Source organism: Muntiacus reevesi, chromosome 4 (assembly GCF_963930625.1).
Source record: "Muntiacus reevesi chromosome 4, mMunRee1.1, whole genome shotgun sequence".
In the NCBI taxonomy this organism is placed as follows: domain Eukaryota; kingdom Metazoa; phylum Chordata; class Mammalia; order Artiodactyla; family Cervidae; genus Muntiacus; species Muntiacus reevesi.
The window spans coordinates 158490678-158511847 of record NC_089252.1 but is presented as its reverse complement, the minus strand read 5'-3'; the positions used below and the strand labels follow the sequence as shown (position 1 = coordinate 158511847).

At 42.6% G+C, this 21170-nt stretch overlaps 1 long non-coding RNA gene across 1 annotated transcript in view; it reads left to right on the top strand.

The window, feature by feature from the left end:
• The window catches only part of LOC136166141 (uncharacterized), a 46620-nt gene extending 25683 nt beyond the window's left edge, over positions 1 to 20937 (top strand). The window contains exon 3 of the long non-coding RNA XR_010662858.1: positions 20906 to 20937. This is a non-coding gene — a long non-coding RNA (uncharacterized lncRNA). The remainder of the gene's footprint in view (positions 1 to 20905) is intronic.
• The last annotated feature ends 233 nt before the right edge of the window (positions 20938 to 21170 follow it).

Below are 21170 nucleotides of genomic sequence, written 5' to 3'. Positions count from 1 at the left end.
ATATCTCCAAAGGAGCATACAGTCAGGTCTAGAGATAGTCTGAAAGGGTTGGGGCAAAGAACTTCATTATACCACTTTAAACTTGTGGCCTATTATAGGACTACACAGTCTGTGGTGCAGTACAAATTAAATTTGTGTGAATATATATACACATATATGCTAAGAGGGTCCCTGATAGCTCCTTTGGTAAAGAATCTGCCTGCAGTGACCCTGGTTCGATTCCTGGGTCAGGAAGATCTGCTGAAGAAGGGATAGGCTACCCACTCCAGTGTTCTTGGGTTTCCCTCATGGCCCAGCTGGTAAATAATCCACCTGCAATGCAGGAGACCTAGGTTCAATCCCTGGATTGGGAAGAGCCCCTGGAGAAGGGAACAACTTACCCACTCCAGTATTCTGGCCTGGAGAATTCCATGGACCATGGGGTCAAAAAGAGTCAGACACAACTGAGCAACTTTCACTTCACGCCATGCTAAAACCCTAGAAAAATGGAAATCGCTTGAATATCTCAACCTCTGAGAAGACTGTGTTAGAAGACCAACTAGCAGATGTCATGAAAAACACAGGATCAGAATTAACTTTTATTTTATCTTTAATTTTCATGGAAGTATAGTTGATTTACAGTGTTGTGTTAGTCTTAGGTGTATAGCAAAGTGAATAGAATCAGAGGACACTTTTCCCAACTTAGCAACATATAAGCATCTATATTTTCATGTCTATAAACATATAGCCAAATCATTCTAGTTAATGGCTTCATGGTTTTCATTGTATAGATATGTCATAATTATTTAAGTAAATTTCTATTGATTACATTTGGGTCATTTCAAATTTATCAGTACCATAATCTTTCCAGCAATTAACATCCTGTTTGTTCATCCTAACACATTTATTCAACTATTGGCTTAGGGTAAGTTTCTAGGGGTGGAACTTCTAAGTCAAAGACTTTAAAAAAAGGCTTTTCTACATGCTGTCAAGTTTTCCCCTAGGAAGGTTATACCAGTTTACACTGCCATCAAAAGTACATGCTCATGCCTGTTTCCCCAAACGCTCAGCAACACTAGATACCATCTGTCACCTTGATCATTTCCATTCTGACTACTGGTTCTTTTTTTTTGAAGCCTGGATTTCATCACCAGTAGCTTGACCTTTTTCAAGGTTAAGCAGGCATGGCATTTTATTATCTAAAGAGTTGGCTTCCCAAGGAGACAAATCAACTTTCTCCATAAACCAGTGATTGTTTATCCTGGTCTTCAGGGTTGAACCAAAGTTTCCCTTTAACTGTGTGTCTGGATTTCTGAGTTTTATTGGCAAAGGCAGATTGGGCTTATTTCAAAGCTGAGTAAAATTAATGTCCAAGTGAAGGATCATCTCTGGTTAGAGCTGAGCTAAACTGGAAAATCATTGTCAGGACATCACTCAATTGCACTCAGGTCACCGTCCCTCTGATTTACCTTGGAACTCCAGCTAAGCAACTGTTTATGTTCTACATACAAATCTATCTTTTATTCAGTCATACTATTTGCTTTATGCATTTAAAAAATTGTGTTAATTGTGAAACATTTCATTTAGATCTAAAAATATTAACATTTTAAATTAGCTTCATCTGATTTTTTTTCTTACTAAAGTAGCAGTAAGATAATTACAGAAATTATATTTAATCTACTAGGAATAATTTAACCTTGTAATTTACACTTTTTCTTATTTCTGAATATTATTTCCATAAATACACACACACAAATACACATACAGCTCCCAAATAATCTTTTTTTCCTGCCAGGAGTCACTGTCCTCTCAAGAATTCATTTTCTTTGTCTTATTCTTTGAAATGGTGTGAAGCATTGTCCTCCCAGCCCCTGAGACATGAGCTGGTCCTTTTGTCAGTCAAGAGTGAGGTCCCGCCAGGGACTTTGCTTAATCCTCGTGTGACCCAGAGGACTCTTTTTTACCTAATGTTTTAGAAACACATTGCAAATGCTATTCAATCTACTTCCATATTTTATGTAGTTCTTGAAAAAAGTCACTTGCATGTGACTTTGCCCATCTTCTTGTTCTTCTGAAGTAAGCTTTCTGGATGGCCTGTGATTGGAGACGAAAGAAGGAAAGCGGGAGTAGCTGCAAATGACCAGTTGAAGGAGGGAAGATCTATGAGCTAGTAGTAAGACACCGGATTCCAAAAAGTGGTGGTATAGGCTAAAATTACAAGTTTCAAATGAGGGAAAAATTGAATCTAAACCTCAGCCAGCTCTGCCATGTTCCCACTGTGGGGCTTTGGTCATGGTATTTTTCTTCCCTGAGCCTCAATAATAGCATTTATTTCTTGATCATATTAAGGATTAAGTGAGTAAAAGTATATAGATTTCCTAGGACAGCACTTGGTACATACATTAGTCAATAATGAGAGCTGTTGGGACTTCCCTGGTGATCCAGTGGTTAAGAATTTTTCTGCCAATGCAGAGGACATGGGTTCAATTCACGATCAGGCAACTAGATCCCACATGATGAGGGGCAGCTAAGCCCGGGCACCACAATTAGTCAGCCCACACTCCGGAGCCCGTGAGCTACAACTACTGAAGCCTGAACACCTAGAGCCCATGCTCCGCAACGAGAGAAGCCACCACAATAAACTTATACACCTCAACTAGAGTAGTCCCTGCTCAAGAAAGAACTAGAGAAAGATGGTGTGCAGCAATGAAGAGCCCCCGAGCTACAATGAAGACTTGGCACAGCCAGAAAAAAAAAAAGTTTTATTTGTATTCATTGAGACACACTGATATCTTTTATTTCTTTAATACGATTCAATATCATACAAGATTATACTTCAAGGCAGAGTTTAGCCCCTGGCGCTTATACTTTGTACAACTGGGCACTCTACAGCCCACGGGCCAGATCCAGTCTGATTTTGGGCAGATGGTGACCTGAGAGTAGATTTTACATTTATAAGTGACTGAAAAGAGATCAAAAGAAGACTATTTTGAGACATGAAAATGATATGAAATTTAAATTTCAGTGTCCATAAACAAAATTCTGTTGGAAGACCGCCACACCCAACATTTATGTATTGTCCTTGGTTGTTTTTGTGCTACAAAGTCAGAATTGAAGAGTATCAACAGTGACAGGATGACCTGCAAAGCTGAAAATATTAACTATATGGCTCTGTACAAAGCTTGCCAGTCCTGCTTCAAGGAGCTGTTGAGCACGGAGCATGTGAGGACCTTCATTCTTGCTCAGGATCAAGGAGGAGCCTCTTCCCTATTGCCTTTCACAAGCTGTGTCTTGTTTTTGTTAAAGGAACTATTTGGCCAAATCTGTTCCCTGCAATCCAGAAGGATCATCCTTAGCAGTGGTGTGCTAGTAAATAGATAACAACCAGCTTCACAGAAGGAAAAGACTGGTGTGTACTGTTGGCTAATCTCTATGGTTTCAATACTCACATATAGCCGATTTCAAGCTATAAACATGTGATTAACCAGTTTGCAAAATTTTTAAGACTCTCGCCTTTTGTTCTTATGAGCCATGCCAGCCAGCATCAGCATGCCCTTGACTTCCAATTAGAGCCTCACTACTGACGTGCAACCTGGAGCTCCAGAGCCCATGACTGCTACTGAGTCACCAAGGAGAGGGTTCGACTTACCTTTCTGTTAGGGACTTATCCCAGAATATATTATCAGAAATACTGATCACCTCTGAGAAATTTAGCACAGAGGGAAGTTGACACACATGTGGGGAAAGAAAGTGCTATGAGCAAAATGTTGTTGAATAATACGGTAAGAGATTTGGTCTTTGATAGAAGGATCTCAGGGGTGTCACAGACCCTATAGATTCACCCATCGTATCCTTGTCTCCTTGATGCTAGCTCTTCTCTGAGCATGGCTGACTGGGTGAGCCACAAAGGTATCTCAGGGGAGAACTTCCAGTCAGAGAGAACAGCAACTACAAAGGTCCTGGGGGTGATTGCCTCTTAATTCACTTCCTCCTCTGTCATTTTCGTGGGCCCTGAATCAACAACTCTGCTTTCAACTTTTGGAAATTATTGGGTTGACTGATTACACTGTGAGTTCCTAGACGCTAGAATTCTCTTATTTGTCTTTGCATCCCCAGAGTCCAGCACAATGCTAGTTATGTAGTAAATGTGCAATAAAGAGGACACATCATACATCACCTGATTAATCTACTTCCCTCTCCACATCCTCTCTTGGTGTTCTTCCAGCAATTTGTTTAGGCTTTCTGAGGATCTCACAACACTAGCCCAGTAGGTTCATTTCCTCCCCCTTCTGCAGCCCACACTTCCTCCTTTCCAATATTCTTACCTGGTAGTGTTGAATTTTCTTCTTTACACATCCTAGGGGAAAAAAATTGCAAGCTGAGACAGAGAGGCATGGGAAGGATTTTTAGACAAGTGTGCCCGCAGAGTGGACAGAGCTTTAGAAGAGGCTGAGGCTCTACTGTGATTCTCCACCTTCATATCAAGTCAGCGGATGAAGGCAGGGAAAGAGATGGATCACAGTTCCCCGTTTGACCAGTGTGTGAAAATTAAAGAAAATAAGCCTCCGTCAACGGACACTGTCTGAAGAGCTTGCATTTAGTTTGTTTCCTTCTTCAAATCAACTGCCAATTAGTTTCACACTCATCCATCTCTCTTGCTTCCTCTCTCCTTCCTTAAGTTCCATCACTTCAGCACTTTTCTGTAGTTCATGACTTTATATGAGGATAGGTGGTCTTGATGTGGAGTCAGTTCCAGGCTCTTCCCCATGTGATCGGGGCTGTGGAGGCCAGCTATAGTAACAACTCTTTGGGGTCAGGAAATCCATTGAGTCATAAGGTGCTATTTTCATATTCCTTGTTTTTCTGACTGTAACCATACTCCAGAAACATACTTGGACTGAAGCTTAAGTATGACGCATAAAAGCCCACAGAATGATCTGAACACAGGATAATTTTAGTTCGTACCACTAGTCATGCTAGTAAGCAAGGACATTTTCCACTTTAGGTTCTCATTCCTTCTCAGTTTGAATGGAAAACAAATTTCTGATGAGTCTGTGGTTTGTGTCCTAGGTTATTTTGCTCAGAAAACTGGAAGGCTTTGTTGGGTGAGAGAGGTAAAACCTTAGTTAGAATAGGCAGACTAAACCAAACAAAATAAATAGTTTGTTGGGGCCAATTGCCAACTGTTGGCATCCTCAGGGACCCTCAAATAATGATACATGAAAGGCCAGGAAATTCTTCACCTTTCCTAATTGTGTGGGTGTATGTATATATTTTTAACGTTGGTATAGAGTAAGGGTTAAGGAATGACTATAGATCTATTCAACGGTTTCCTAAAATTCACCAGAGTTTAATGTGAAAACAGTTGTCCCTTGTTACCCACAAAGGATTGGTTCTGGGACCCTCCATGGATACCAGAATCCATGGATTCTCAAGTCCTTTATATACAATGGTGTAGTATTTGCATATAACCTATGCACATCCTGGAAATCATCTCTAAATTACTTATAATACTTAATACAATGTAAATGCTATGTAAATAGTTACCTGCACACAGAAAATTAAGGTTTTGCTTTTTGGATCTTTCTTGAATTAAAAAGTTTTTTTTGATTCACAGATGATTGAATCCATGGATGTGGTACCCACAGAAACAGAGGGCTGACTACTGTTGCATCAACTCTAAGGCACACATTTTTTTCACATTTTAGTATTTCTACATCAGAATGAGTTTCACAATCTATAATATACCGCAGCTTAGCGGGTTTGTCTACTCAGGCATTCAGTCGTATTCGACTCTTTGCGGCCCCATGGACTGTAGCCTGCCAGACTCCTCTGCACATGAACTTTCCTTGCAAGAATACTGGAGTTGGTGCCAATCCCTTCTCCAGGGAATCTTCCCGACCCAGGGATGGAATCTACACCTCTTACATCTCCTACCGTGGCAGGCGGACTCTTTACCACTAGCACCACCTGAAAAATCCTAGTTTAATTGGTAGTGATTTTTTACTTTTCCTAGTCATACATATAATTAATGAATGGTATATTTAACAATCGGGCTTCCTTGGTGGCTCAGATGATAAAGAATCTACCTGCAGTGCAGGAGACTGGGTTCAACTCAGACACAGATGAGCGACTAACACTTTCACTTTTCACTTGATGTGTTAGATTCAATGACTTGACTTGGATACTTTGTCTGTGCCATAGCTGTAAGGGCTGAGCACACCTGTCAATGTCTCCAAAGGTCATAAAGTCGATGCATTGCTCCATGAAAGCCCACCTGTGTCATCTCCAGTATTATCGTTTAAACATGCTGTCTGAGTCTCCATGTACTACACTGCTCATAGTTACTGGGTTTCTTGCTATAGCCAGGCCACATACTAAGCATTGTACACAGCTAGCCTCACAATTCAATGATGTCAGTGTTATTGTGTTTCAGTCAGGATTCAGGCAGGAGGCAGAAACAGTACTAGTCATTTAAACAGAGAAAATGGATTAGAAATAATTGCTAACAGGGTATGAAATTGATAACTAGTACTTAAAAGGGTGGGGCCTCCCAGGTTAGCTCAGCTGGTAAAGAATCCACCTGCAATGCAGGAGACCTCAGTTTGATTCCTGGGTTGGGAAGTTCCCCTGGAAAAGGGAATGGCAACCCACTCTGGTATTCTTGGGTTTTCCTGGTGGCTCAGACAGTAAAGAATCTACCTACAATGCAGGAGACCTGGGTTCGATCCCTGGGTTGGGAAGATTCCCTGGGGGAGGGCATGGCAACCCACTCCAGTACTCTTGCCTGGAGAATCCCCATGGACAGAGGAGCCTGGTAGGCTACAGTCCATGGGGTCAAAAAGAGTCAGACATGACTGAGCAATTAAACAGAACATAGCAACTAAAAGGGCCGAAAGAGGACTTGACATATCAAGGAGGCAGCAGGAAGCAGCTACCACTCTGGGCCTGGGGGAACCAAAACAAGAGGCTGAAGTTATTAAACTTTAGAAATATAGAGGAGGAGAGCTTCAGACCTGAACCTCAGGCCTCTGCAGGGCCTGAGGGGTGCCAGGGAAGCTGACTCTGCAGTTGTTAGGAAAATGGCAAAGTGAGTTTAGTTGCTGCTATAGGAAAGAACTGCCACTGCTGTGATGAAGTTCTGGGGGAAAGGATGCTCAGCAACAGGAAGCAGAGGGGAGGAGCAAACCCCTTCTTCCTTCTCAGCCAGTTGGCAAAGCCAGAGTGTGATCTGCAAAGCTGCAGCCCCAGAGACACAGAGCAGAACATGGAAGGGTAGTTTGGAGATAGGAACAAAATAGTGAAATACCTGGAATAGAATTTTGTTTGACATATTAAAGTACTGGGACACAAAAATATTTAAAAAGTAATGAGTGCATTACTGCAAATGACACAAATCGGAAGATATGAAGCCAAGATCAGAACCTACGTCCACCTGTGCTTGGTCACTACGCAGACTTCTTTCTTTCTATTGACTTCCATGCGCTTGTCTCATTTGTTCATTTATATAGTCAACAACTATTTCTTAAGTGCCTGCTCTACGTCAGGCACTGTGTTTGGTTCTGTGGAAAATAGAAACAAAAAGACACAGTGCTTGTCCTCAGGGAACCGCTCTATTTCTGTGAATAGTATTTTGGTTTTCTGTGGCTTTCTCTCTCTCTGACTTTCTCTCTCTGTAGGCACGTCTGGTCTGCAGTTGTACAGTCCTTTCTTTTTCAATTATTTAATGTCTGGTCTTCTCTTCCTTGCTGTCTAAATCTCTTTATATCTTTTTAACCTGTCCTGGCCCCTTTCTTTTCTTCTGTTATCTTCTTTTTTCTTCCTCATACTTCTCTTTGTATCAATGGCCGAAATGCAGACCCGAAGGTAGGCTCTGTTCTTTGTCTTCTTTTCCCACAAGTCTCACAAGCTTTGTTCTTAAAACTTTTTAAGTGAATGAGTGGAACAGTTGCTGTTTCTCTATCTGAAAACACAGACAAATAAATCTAATTCAGTAGGCTTCTGAAGCCATGCTCCGCAGAGCACAGATCCCTGGCAAAGGAGGGAGGGTGGATGTGCTAAGAAGAATAAGGCCAGGTTCCTTAGAGCTGGGCCAAGCACTGAGAAATTGAGCAGAACCCAGAGAGTTTGTCAGCCCCCAGTTTCTCCCTCCCCGGCGGGGCTCTGAGAGCTGAGCGGGAGGCGGTGAACCATCCAGCCGGGGTGGCTGGGCTGGAGGCAGCGCTGCCCCATCCTTGAAAGCTGGAGGCTTGATCTCCAGAGGCAGCGAGTTCTGGATAAGGCCTCTGGCCAAAGGAATTAGGACCTGGGCGGCCAGGACAGCTGTTTCTGAGCTCTGAAAACAAGGACCTCACGCTGCGCGGCGCTGCGATGCAGGCAGGGGCTTCCGAGGAGCCCCCGTGAGACTGATTGGATGCAGCGCTCCCTGGTCCTGCCTTGATGCTTCTGGGTCTGCCACCCCAGCGGCTCCCAGGAGATTGCTTCCTGCGCTGATGGAGACCGACAAAGGCTGCTTGTGCTCAGAATGTCACCCTTCAGAAAGGTGGGAGGCCGGGAACCCGGGTGGAGGAAGAGGACCGAGGGCTGGGAAAGCCTTGTTTTCAGACCTGCCTCTGCCACGCAGGCGGCTGCAGTGTTGACAGGACTGGAAATGTGTGGGAGGAAGGGAAGGGGCTGGCCCGTCTCTCCTCCCTCCTCCCGGAGGTTTGCAAAGGTGCCTGAGGGAAGTCATGTTTCATTTCTGACAAAATTTGGTCAAGGGCCACAACAGTAATTCATTTTTGGTGGGGTCTTTCTGGAAGGGAGAAATACAAAATGTTCTAACTCATCTGCTTTAAAATGAAAAGCAGGAGCCCTGTGAGCCTTCAGTAAAAACAACAAGTAATTAAAGATGCACGTATAGCCGTTTCCCATCTATTAAACTCTGAACAGGAGTGATGTGTCCAAAGGGAAAAAAAAAATCCACAATTTAAATGTTTCATAGCATTTTTATTTTAACTTTTAGAGACATTATATGTTTTGCTGTCTGTTGAACCAGAGTATAAGAAGTACAATCTAATCAGCATCGTCCTTATAGACATCAATTATAGTAAATATCTCCAGACTTTTACTTTTCCTAATTTTCTCTTTCTCATCTCTGTTGGGGTATTACTTATGGCTGCTATGAATGTTCTCCTCTAGAAGCAGACTACACAACCTCTTTTTTCTGTTCCATTTTTTGGTTCTTACTGAAGGCATGAAACTAGAATCGCTTATTAGAATTCTATATAAAACAAAAGGGTGAGCAAGTGATCACTGGAGTCATCAGACCCTGACTTTTAGATATAGATGCAGAGACACACATAAATGCACTTGGACATGCTTTTTAAAAAAAAAAAACACAGAAATTTAGATTAATTCACTAACTACTTACAGACCTTCATCTGAATGCCAGGAACTGGGTTAGACAACTGAGGTCAAAGGAAATAAGTCTATCTTTCCTTGGGACACACATAGTTTATAGGGGAGAGAGACACCCATGATGGGCCCTAGCAATAATAAAATGTTTTAAGTAAGTGCCAGAGAAATGCTGCTGGATTACCAACAGCAGCCTTAGCCCAGTCTGACCTCCTGGAGAAGTCCTCCTCAGGGTGAGTCTCAAAAGATTATATTTATAGGACCTGACTGAAACTTCTCTCCCTTACCACGGTCATTTAATTGGCAGTTTTGTAATGGAATTTTCTCTCTTTTACCCTGAAACTTGTCGAAGGCTGTAGGCTTTAAATTAAAAGCATACTAATGCATTTTTAGTATAATGACAGTTTGAACTCAGGCACAAGTATCATATTTGAAGTCTAAGAGTGTAATTGGCACTTAATGAGGTAGAATGTAGTCAGAGCCCTGCTAGAGAACAGTTCATGATTAAATAGCCAGGGGCCTCATACCAAAGAAACCCACCAAATCCTTAAAAATGACATTATCAAATGCTAGTTCTTTTTTCCTCCAGCCTGGTTGTTCCAATTCATTCCTTGATTCTGTGATCCACTCAATATGCAGGCAGTAAATTTCATTAAAAAATTAAATAAAAACAAAACTGAAATTAATCTAGTCATATCATATCCTCATTTTTAATTTGCCCAAAGATAACAATAGGATATTCATAAAAGAACTACAAGTAATCTATAGGTATGTTAGGAATAATGAAAGAAATGTTTCTCCTAAGAACAGACATGTTTTCCTTCAAAGTCATAATGACTAAGATCAAATTCAGAAAATTTAATGTTGATTTAATAATTACATTGCCAACAAAGGTCCGCCTAGTCAAGTCTACGGTTTTTCCAGTGGTTATGTATGGATGTGAGAGTTGGACTGTGAAGAAAGCTGAGTGCTGAAAAATTGATGCTTTTGAATTGTGATGTTGGAGAAGACTCTTGAGAGTCCCTTGGACTGCAAAGAGATCCAACCAGTCCATCCTAAAGGAGATCAGTCCTGGGTATTCATTGGAAGGACTGATGCTGAAGCTGAAACTCCAATCATTTGGCCACCTCATGTGAAGAGTTGACTCACTGGAAAAGACCCTGATACTGGGAGGGATTGGGGGCACGAGGAGAAGGGGACAACAGAGGATGAGATGGCTGGATGGCATCACCGACTCGATGTACATGAGTTTGAGTAAATTCCAGGAGTTGGTGATGAACAGGGAGGCCTAGCGTGCTGCGATTCATGGCGTCACAAAGAATCAGATGCAACTGAACTGAGCTGAACTGAATATCAAAGCTATGGTTTTTCCAGTAGTCATGTACAGATGTGGGAGTTGGACCATAAAGAAGGTTGAGCACTGAAGAACTGATACTTTCAAATTGTGCTGATGGAGAAGACTCTTGAGAGTCCTTTGGACAGCAAAGATATCAAACCAATTAACCTTAGAGTAAATCAACCCTGAATATTCACTGTAAGAACTGATGCTCAAGCTGAAGCTCCAATACTTCGGCCACCTGACATGAAGAGCTGACTCATTGGAAAAGACCCTGATGTTGGGAAAGGTTGAGGGCCAGAAGTGAAAGGGATGACACAGAATGAGATGGTTCAATGGCATCACCATCTCAGTGGACGTGAGTTTGAGCAAACTCCAGGAGATAGTGAAGGAAAGGGAAGCCTGGCGTGCTGCAGGTCATGGGGTTGCAAAAAGTTGGACACAACTTAGTGACTTAACAACAACAACAATGCTATCATCTAAATTGTAATGTGCTTAATTTTGCCAGTAGCCCCAGTAGTATTTTGGAAAACATTCCCCCTGCTAGTGTAACACATTGCATTAGGATGTCATGTCTCTTTAGTGTCCTTTTATCTGGAATGTCTCCTTAGCTTTTGTCTTTCATGACATCGATATTTTTGAGGAGTGTATTTCATTTGTTTTGAAGGATGTCCCTCAATTTGGTTTGTTTTTTCTAAATGAAATTCAAGTTACCATTTTTGGCAGAAATTAGTTTTGTGTGTTTTCTTGAGGGTGTCATCTCTCTTCGTGTAACACTGTGGGCCTTGGAGGCCCCTGAGATTTGGTCTGAAGTCCTGCCTCTGCCATGTCTTGGCTCCATCATCTTGGCTGGGGTACTTACTTCAGCCCAGCATCCATAGCCTCAGAATATAAACCTGAGTTGGCCAAAAAGTTGGGTTGGCCAAATGGTTTGCTTGGGGTAAGATGGTACAGAAAAACCAGAAGAACCTTTTGGCCAACTCAATACTATGTCTCTCGAAAGGCTGTAGTAAAGATTAAGAGATTTAATGAATTAAAGGAACCTAAAACAACTCCTGGGCTTCCCAGGTGGCTCAGTGGTAAAGATATTTTCTATATTGGTATCTTTATTATTCAAAATGTTTCATAATAAAATAGAAAACTAATGGAAAAGACCCACCATTCTATTTGAATGTAAGACTGTTCTTCTAATACCAGAGACCTGTCCATATATTTCACTCAGCTTAACTGCTGTTGTGATGTGAGAAACACTGTTACTTGTATGTGTTTGGCTTGGCAGTGGGTTTATTCATGCCTGCACCATCTCTTCTCTCCCATTGGATATAAACTGTCATGAATCAGGAAGAAGAACTGTTCTACACACAGTGGACTCCTTTAGAGCATTTCTTTTTTCTTTTTTTTTTTTTTTTTTTTTGTCCCCAGAACTAGCAGCTTCTTGCCCACAGTTGGAGTTCAAAACTTCTTTGGATGAGTGAGCTCAAGCTGACTTTCATTGAGCTCTACAACGGGAGGTTCATGGTGAGGGCTGCCCTCAGGGAGCTCACGGACTAGAGTAGGGATTGTCAGAGGCACCTAACTGGGCTGGACAAGAGGATGACCTAGAACAGAAGGTGCATGGCCCTGGTGATTAATTGTGACCAGAATGGTGGGGCGGAGGGGGCGGGGCAATCCCATGGTTAAATTCCCCATGTATCGGTGTTCCTCTTTGGACTTAAGAGATCGCTTGCCCTAGAGACTTGATTAAAATATGCATCGCTTACCTGGAGGGAGTTACTCATCAAGCCATCATCTTCCATCATCACACTGGAAAGCCGACTTTACCAGACTGGCTCCAAGATTCAGCTAGACCGAGACAAGTCATACTGGGAGTGCCAAAAATTGGCTGCTGAGACAAAGGAAAATTCTGGATGTTCAAATAGAAGCTGAAAGGTAGGCTTACCGAGAAGTTTTGGAGGTCCTGACTACTGACAGGCAGGGGGGTGGCCACTAGTAGGCGCCATGAGGGAAAGGAATAAGGAATGAGGTAGATAAGAAAGTGGGACAAGGTCACAGGTTTAGTGTGCAGGGCGAGGAAGATAAGCGTTAGCTATTTATCCATCAGAGCTTATGCAACCTCATCCTGTGATCTTTGTATAAAGACTCAATAGTTTATAACACAGTAAATACTCAGTAAATGCCCCCACACTGCCTGGAAAACATGCCAGTGATAGTTACGACAACGTTGCCCCAAGGAAGCCTCTTGGCTTCTGCATTACTCCTGGTGATGGAGACAGCTGTCTCCAAGCTGGCCCTGGAAGCTGCCTGTGCCGCCTGTGGCTATTCGGGCTCAGATTGAACGCTCCGATGTGCTGCTACTTGTTAACAGTTCTCTCTGATGTGGTCTGCTTTGGCTGGCTTGTTCACCTGGTGGGGAAAAACAGCTTTGCTGAGGCTGAGCTAGAGGGGAATTATAATGCTGCTTGTACTTCACAGAACGTCAAACCTACTCTGAACCCTTCCTTCTCTTCTTTTCTCTTACTCTTCAAGACTTGGAGAGTGGTGTCACCTTCTCAAGGAAGTTTTTGCTCTACCTCTTTTCTTCTTCCTGGGTGGGTGAGCAGGGGCTCCCCACAAACCTTCTTCGTATTGTTATCCTCCCACTTACAACACTGTACAGTGTTTATCTGTTTGTCTGGTTCGTTGACAGTCTTCCTGGTGGCTCAGTGGTAACGAATCTGCTTGCCAGTGCAGGAGATGTGGGTTCGGTCACTGGGTCGGGAAGACAGCCTGGAGAAGGATATGGCAACCCACTCCAGTATTCTAAACACACACATCAGTATTCTTGCCTGGAGAATTCCATGGACAGAAGAGACTGACAGGCTACCGTCCATGGTGTGGCTAAAGAGTCGGACACGACTCAGTGACTAAAGAACAGTACATGGCACAGGGCTCATAGTATTTGTTCAGTGGAGTCAAGCTGATAATGAGCTGGAGGCTCCTGTTCTCTATTTGCTATACTCAGGCCCACTGGTTTTATCTTTTTTGTTTGTTTTGCTTTGCTGTGTTGAATACATAAGCAATACTTGAAAGCATTACTTTTGTACAAAATTCAAGAGAAAGTGTACAGAGTGAAAGGCACAAGTCTACACTTATTTCCTCCACTCCCTTCCCCAGAGGTGGCCACTATTATCATTTGCTTTTGTAGTCTCTCAGAATTTCTTTACACAGTTACAAATATACACATACATGAAGAACTATGTCACCTTGTTTGGTGATACTACATCTTGCTTTTATCACATAATAATGTTTTAGGAATTCCTTGTCAATGTGTTAGTCACTCAGTCATGTCTGACTCTTTGCGATCCTGTGGGTTTTCTAGTGGTCATGTATGGATGCGAGAATTTGACCATAAAGAAGGCTGAGCACTAAGAATTGGTGCATTTGAACTGTGGTGTTGGAGAAGACTCTGGAGATTCCCTTGGGCTGAAAGGAGATCCAACCAGTCAATCCTAAAGGAGATCAGTCCTGAATATTCATTATAAAGACTGATGCTGAAGCTGGAGCTCCAGTACTTTGGCCACCTGATTCGAAGAGCTGACTCATTAGACAAGACCCTGATGCTGGGAAAGATTGAGGGAAAGAGGAGAAAGGGACGACAGAGGACAAGATGGTTGGTGGCATCACCATGTCAATGGTGTCTCGTTTGAGTTTGAGCAAGTTCCAGGCAAAGGTGAAGGACAGAGAAGCCTGGTGTGCGGCAGTCCAGGGGGTCACAAAGACTTGGACACGACTGAGTAACTGAACAACGTGGACTGTAGCCCACCAGGCTCCTCTGTCCGTGGGATTCTCCAAGCAAGAATTCTGGAGTGGGTTGCCATTTCCTCCTCTAGTGGATCTTCCCAACCCATGGATCAAACCCATGTCTCTTATGTCTCCTGCATGGGCAGGCAAGTTCTTTACCACTAATACCACCTGGGAAGCCATGTCAGTGTGTATAACCTATCAGATTCTTTTTACCTGCTACAGAGCAATCCACGGATTGTGGGTAAAGGACTCGGCTTGGCTTAAATAAGAAAAGAACATGTGAAAGGATATTGGCCAGTTCACAACATTTGTGGGAGGCCAGCAGGGTGGAGCCTGAAGCCACGCAACCAGGAATACCCACTCATACAATATGTGAGACTTTGGAGGGGGAGATCCTATAGTGGAGACCCTACTGCCTCCATTTCCCAGGCAAATGGTGCTCTGGGCTGCACTCTCAGAGCTCCTCCAATGCTGTGTGAAGGACCCAGATACCTCCACCCCACACTTGATGCAAAATTGCTTTCCCCACAACGTTCGCCTCCTCTATCACCATCACAGTCAATTTTCCATCCTCAAGGGGACAGAGCAATAGAGTGATCTTTAAGAGACAATCAAATTTTGGGTTGCCAAAATGAGCCATGAAAGTGTAATGGTATATGTTAACATTTATCATTAAATAGAAAAATAGATCTCATACACAGTAGCAACAAAAGCTGTGAAATACATAGGAACAAAGCACGAGATTTAATTAGATCTTGGCTCTGGTATCCAGGTCCCCTATGGAGGCAGGGGGCATAGAGTAATTGACTGCAGATTTCGTCCTCTTTCGTTATTGTGCCAGGAAAGGTGAAGTGTAATTTCACTTTAGCACCTCTCATAGGCACTAAAATTTATTGACAGAATCATAATTAAAGTGACAGGTGTGCTCTTGAATTAATTAAGTGCTCACTTTTATGAAGGGTATACTGCAACATGGAGCTTATTTGACTGTTTATTCATGCTAAGCTACCCTCCACTAACCTCTACCCCATTTAAACATACATACGGAAGGGACGGAGAGAGAACTGGCCTGTGGCTCTTCCAGTGTGACAGAATGAATAAAATCTGTTTTAAGAAGCATTTTTGATGATTTCCTATCATCATGTTACATTTACATTGGTCATATTTTCTGAGCCATAACTCAGATGCACATTTTGAATAGAAAAATTTGCAGAATTTTCTCTTGGTTTCATGGGTCCTCCCCTCCCATGGTCCTGAGTTCAGTAATGTGCTAAGGATTATTTGTAATAAATGTTTTTTGCTGTGATATACATAGCTTTGAGTCATGTTCACTTAAAAAAAAAAGTCTGCTCCAGATTGGGTGTGGAACTTGGGCAAGTCATTTGGAATCTTCTAGTCTCTTGGAAACGAAGAAAATTACACATACCTGGCAAAAAATGAGAGTTAAGTGAGGTGACATGTATGAGAACATTTTAGGGAAGAATGAACTAGGCTGTCAAAATGCTAATGATCTCTCCTTGGGTTGAGCTCCTAGGGGTCTGGAGAATGATCTTGTTATTATTGTACTTGGAAGTCTCCCCACTGCCTGGCCCAGTGCCCGGTATAGACACATAACTGAATAGTTGCCGCCACAGAAGCAGCAGCAGACATTTATCAGACACTTACTTTTGTATGTGACACGGGACTTGATATAGGCACTCTCACTTTAGACCTCAAACATTCTGTTGTGTATTATTATAATCTGCATTTTATAGACAGAAAAATGGTGATTTAGTTATTAAGTCAAAATTCTAAACACCCATAGGATCTCTCCCTGCAGTCTTCTCCAAAGAGTGTTTTTCTTCCTACTGATGCCTAAAGCAATATAATTAGAGATTGCTTTGTTCAACATGAAGTTTGTGGCCTCTTAGGGGCTTCCCTGGTGGCTCAGGTGGTAAAGAATCTGCCTGTAATGCAGGAGACCCTGGTTCGAGTCTCAGGCTGGGAAGATTTCCTGGAAAAGGGAATGGCTACCCACTCCAGGATTCTTGTCTGAAGAATCCCATGGACAGAGGACCCTGGTGGGCCACAGTCCATGGCGTCATTGCAAAGAGTCTGAGAGGACTGAGTAACATTTTCACTTGGTTGCCTCTAAAAATGCAAACACTTTGGGACTGCACCTCCCCAAGAGAAGTCAGCTTCTCAGGTCTTCTGGGACCAGGTTTGATAAGCAGGATGGAGATAATGAGAGGAATTAGTGGGGGGTTGATGGGTAAAGACATGGATTGTCAGAGCTCCTTAATCAAATATCCAGGCCCACTAACAGAAACAAGATGGGGGAGCAGGAGGATGGCTAGAAAGCAGACCGAGGGACTTCCCTGGTGGTCCAGGGGCTGAGACTCCATGCTCTCAATGAAGGGACCTGGGTTCCATCCCGGGTGAGGGAATTGGATCACCCATGCAGCAACACACAGTTCACATGATGAGACTAAAGACCTCACCTGTAGTAACTAAGACCTAGCGCAGCCGAATAATAAATAAATAAATAAAAATATTTTTAAAAACTGTAAATGACTTCTTTTTTAAAAAAAGGAAAAAAAAAAAAAAAAGCAGGCTGAGCTGGGCAGAGGCCAGACATTGAGATGCCATGTGGAACAGAGATAAGAAGCTAAAGGCACCAGGCTAGAGAAACACAGACAGCTGCAGTGCTAGCATATAAACATAACGCATGCGCACAACCGCACACCTGTCTGGGAGGCACGGGCCCGGGAGAGCAGCCCATCCATCAGTCTGCAGTCCAGGGACCTCATTCTTTCAATTTGTTAGGGACCTATACCCTTTTTTCCTCCTCCCAGCAAAGTACTTTCCTCTCCTCCCATTCCTACTGCCCCTCTATCACCCGTCATGTAGTCAGCCTGAAAATAGGTTTGAGGTGGTAGGCCAAGTCCTCCATATTATTATTGTTTTATTTACTCATGCACTCAACCACCTACAGGCCACTGATCTGCCTAATGAGGGAAGCACAGTTAAAACAAGTTCCTGCATGAATAACAGTGAAGAGCAGGCTCACCTTGCTCAACACATCGCTCACCACCCCAGTTAAATAGGAGGAGGCCCTCTCTGGCACAATGTTCCCAGGTAAAAGGCCTCCATTTCCCATCAAGTTTAGACATTCAAATCCAGACACCACTATCTGGTCTGCAAAAAGGGAACACTTGTCACACACTTTAAAATGAGAAGACTACATCCTGGATATGAATAAAATAAGAAAAATTGAAATTAGGGAAGCAAGGAGATGGTCCATTTGCTTACTCTTTCTTTATTTGACTGCCCCGGGTCTTCCTTGCTGCATGCAGGCTTTCTCTAGCTGTGGTGAGTGGGGGCTACTCTTCAGTTGCAGTGTGTGAGTTTCTCATTGTTGCGGCTTCTCTTGTTGTGTAGCACAGGCTCTAGGGGACTCGGGCTTCGGTAGTAGCGGCACACAGGCTTAGTTGCTCTATAGCATGTGGGATCTTCCCGGACTGGGTATCGAACCCTTGTCCCCTGCATTGCCAGGCAGGTTCTTAAGCACTGGACCACCAAGGAAGACCTCCTTACTATTTCTATCACTGGATTTTTAGCATCTCTTCTGTTTTGCAAGTTCTGCAATTGTTTTACTATTTTTCTTTTCCTACCTATGCTGTCAGGTCATTTTCACAGCCTACCTGGTCTAGCTAGGTCCAATTGTTGATTAGAATATACATATTTTACTCACTTTTTAATACTTCCTGAAACTTTCTGAGATGTGGAGCTTTCCAGGGGCTTTTGGGCTCTCACTCCAGGGACAATCTGGAGTCTCTCTGAGTCTTCCTTCCCACCCTCTCTTCCTGTTGCCCTACTGGTCTTCCTCCTCCAGAGTCTAGAGCCTAAATGTGGGTGAGAAAGTGTTTAATTTTGATTTTAGTGCTTACTTTGCCAGTTGAATAATTTCACAATGCTCAAAAGCAGAAGTTCTGTCCAATATTTAGAAGCCATTACATCACTCTTCTAGGGCTTCCCTTGTGGCTCAGCTGGTAAAGAATCCACCTGCAATGCAGGAGACCTGGGTTCAGTCCCTGGGTTGGGAAGATCCCCTGGAGAAGGGAACAGCCACTACTCCAGTGTTCTGGCCTGGAGAATTCCATGGGCTGTAGAGTCCATGCGGTCACAAAGAGTCGGACACGACTGAGCAACTTTCACTTTCACATCACTCTTCCAGAAGAAATAATCTGAATAAGTTAATTAGCAACAGTTGTTGCTAAACTGAGTGTGGGTACAAATATGCTCTCTGGAAGGCAGTTCAGGTGCCCTAGAGAAGGAAGGATGCTGGGGCTACAGGAAAGAAATGACTGGGAAAGGACGTCAGGATCCCAGGCTGTCTATGAGAGTTAAGAGTGAGACAGCCTGACAACCCTGCAAAATTTCACATCTCAGAATGATCTGGGGAGTGTTAAATACTCAGCACCAAAGAATTTATCCTTTTGAACCATGGTGCTGGAGAAGACTCCTGAGAGTCCCTTGGACAGCAAGGAGATCAAACTCAATCCTGAAGGAAATCAACCCTGAATATTCTTTGGAAGGATTGAGGCTGAAGCTGAAGCTCCAATACTTTGGTCATCTGATGCGAAGCGCCAACACATTGGGAAAGGCCCTGATGCTAGGAAAGATTAAGGGCGAGAGGAAAAGGGGGCGGCAGAAGACAAAGTGTTTAGATAACATCGCTAACTCAATCCACATGAATTTGAGCAAACTCCAGGAGAAAGAGAAGCACAGGGAAGCCTGGCGTGCTGCAGTCCATGGGTTCGCTAAGAGTCAGACACAGCTTAGTGACTGAATAGCAAAAATAGCAAGCTAAATACCTGTATTCTGATTTACTGCTGAGAACATGGCTGGAAAAGGTGGGACAGATGGAAATGGCCTGGGGCCCTCTGTGGGAGAAGATAAATAATAAAATATTCTTTTAAAAATGAATATTTATGGACTTTAAAAGTAAGAGATGTTAAAAGTTAAATAACAGCAGTAAGAAACAAAATGTAATTATAAATTGGACAGTGAATTTAGCCAAAGTATGTGGGGTTTCTCAGAGAGGCTCTTTGTATGAAAAAGTGAAATGCCAAGACAGCATTTCAACAAGTGTAGTGTATTGTAACTGTCCACATTTAACAAATGCAAACCTACACAGGATGAATACCTGCAGAAAAGAAGGTGAAGAGGAAACAGAGTAATCTCCAGGATACAAATGAAATCACTTATCCTACGGAGAACCAGGAGAATCTCAACTTGAATTAGAAAGAGCAGTCAACAAATGTCAACAATGAGATGACACAGACTTTGGAGTTACCTCACAGGATTTGTAAACAGCCGTCACAGAAATACTTCAACAAGCAATTGTGAATATACCTGAAACAATTTTTAAAAAATCTTTTGGCCTTGCCACATGGTATACGGGGAGTCTTAGATTCTAGACCAGGAATAAAACTCACTGCTTCTATTGTGAAAATTGTTCAGTCATGGCCGACTCTTTGCGACCCCGTGGACTATACAGTCCATGGAATTCTCCAGTCCAGAATTACTGGAGTGGGTTGCCATTCCCTTCTCCAGGGGATTTTTCCAACCCAGGGATTTAGTCCAGGTCTCCCGCATTGCAGGCAGATTCTTTACCAGCTGAGCCACTAGGGAAGTCCAAGCTATTAAAGAATTCCTATTAGGGCTTGAGCAACCAAAGGGTGGCCACAATCAAATTTGTGTATCATTATTGTTCTGAAAGTGCCAGCCAAGGCATAAAGACCAGAAAAAAAAAAAAAGGTGATACAAATTTTCCAGTACAAATACAGGAAAAGAAGAAAAGGAAATTGGCAAAATAGTCCATATTTTATACAAATAAACTTACAATATTTATCTGCATAACAAAACCCCCCAATTTATTCAATTGAAATTATTACAGAAAAATTTATTATACTTTCAATATGTATGTATGATAATAGAATATATATTAAAAGAAAGTAAACTGCAGTAAGTAACAATGAAAATATTGAGGAAAAAACCTGAAGTATACTTAAGAAGGGGCTTTCCTGATGGCTCAGCCAGTAAAGAATTTGTCTGCAGTGCAGGAGATAGGAGACACAGGAGACATGCGTTTGATCCCTGGGTTGGGAAGATCCTCTGGAGGAGGAAATGAATACCCACTCCAGTATCCTTGCCTGGAAAATTTCATGGACAGAGGAGGCTGGCGGGCTATATTCCATGGGGTCTCAAAGAGTCAGACACTACTGAGCACAAGCCACAATGCAACAAAAGTATGCTTAAGAAGGGGATAGTTGCCCTTTGGTCAAAATTAATTGATATGAAAATTTAATTGTGCAATTGCTAAGCTCAGGAAGATATAGCAATTTGTCTTTTTTGAAACCATTTTAGGGTCCTCTGGCCAAAGAAAATCTACAGAGGCGCTGTAGAAGACATTCTCAAATCCCTGGTTCTCTCAGTTAAGGGGTGGAAAGAAATTGGGTTGATGGTAAGTTACAGTAAAACACACCCTTCCACCTTTTGGTTGCCAGGTAGTTCAGATTCTGGATTTTGTGTCTCCAATACCAGCCTTCTTGTTATGTTTATAAATACTAACCAGTTAAAAAGTAAAAAGTAAAGAAAAAAGAAATGGCAGTAAACACATAATATTTAGAAG